At 44.0% G+C, this 1,199-nt stretch overlaps 1 pseudogene; it reads right to left on the reverse strand.

Annotated features, from left to right (window-relative positions):
- Nucleotides 1–321: 321 nt before the first annotated feature.
- Nucleotides 322–664, reverse strand: LOC119805483 (annotated as a pseudogene).
- Between the last annotated feature and the right edge of the window lie 535 nt (nt 665–1,199).

Genomic DNA, 1,199 nt, shown 5'->3' on the forward strand with positions numbered 1-1,199 from the left:
ATGGATTAATTCAAGATGTAAGAGTTAGTTAATGAGAAGTCTAAGCTAATAAGACAAGCAGTATTTTAATTAATAAAGTTTTGTGTGATTATTCGGGTCTGGGTGGCCAGGAAATGAATGAGTAGTCTCCTCTTACATTGGGTCACCCTATAGAACCTACCTTCCTCTCTTCTCCTGATCCAGATCCCCATGGGCAAGTCTCTTTACACTACTAATGTCTCAAATGGCACCATGATCACCACTGATGTCTTCTTTTTTTTTCTGGTGAAAAAAAAAAGACGAGAGCACAAATCCACTTTTATTTATTTACTTTTCATTGGTTTAAATCCTGGATGGGTACAGCATCACACAGATTCTGTGTCCAATGGTCTTTGCAGGAAGGTTGCTTCTGAATTTGGCACAGACCATGCCGCTGTTTCCATGGGCCCAAGTTACTTTTCCCGATTTCTCTCTAATTTTGTTTGGTTTGCCTCTAGGTGTCACTGTGTTGTTTTTTTGCTTTATATACATAAGTGCATCTCTTGCTCAAGTAAAATTCAGTTTCATCTCGGGCATAAACACCGCATAAACACCTTCAATTTTAAGAAGAGCTGTGTGCTCTCTGGTTCCGGAGACCTTGCTTATAGCCAGCAAAAGTGGCCTTGCACCACAGCCTTCCAGACATACTGTCCTTTAGAAGTCCTGTTCCAGCAGGCCTCCACAGGCACCAAGATGGCCGAAAGAGCCACTGATGGCTTCTTATCTGAAACCAGAGCTGATGTTCACCTTGTAGTAGAGACTGACCTTGAACTCCTGATCATCCCACCTTCACTTTCCATAGCTAAGATTATGAGCATAGGCCACCATGCCTGGCTTTGATGCTTGTCTTGAAGTGGCCCAAGTCACATGCTGAGGGTACTGAGGCCTGCCTCCAAGGTGAAGTCCTCCTTTGCCTCAAGAATCATAGGCAGTGGGACTTATTGCCCTTGAAAGGAACAACTATTTGTGAGACCTGGTGTTTCAGTTCTTAGGAGTTTTGTTTGCTCCTTTGCTTCAGTCCTTTGGTTCCAGGACTGCTCTGTAAATCCAGTTGATATGAAGATTTGTCTCATTTCTCTTGATTACTCTCCCTCCCTCCCCCTACCCAGTGTGTGTGTGTGTGTGTGTGTGTGTGTGTGTGTATGCGTGCAAGTGTGCATGTGTGTGTGCATGGGCAGTAG

The sequence above is a fragment of the Arvicola amphibius genome, chromosome X (genome assembly GCF_903992535.2).
Source record: "Arvicola amphibius chromosome X, mArvAmp1.2, whole genome shotgun sequence".
NCBI lineage: Eukaryota > Metazoa > Chordata > Mammalia > Rodentia > Cricetidae > Arvicola > Arvicola amphibius.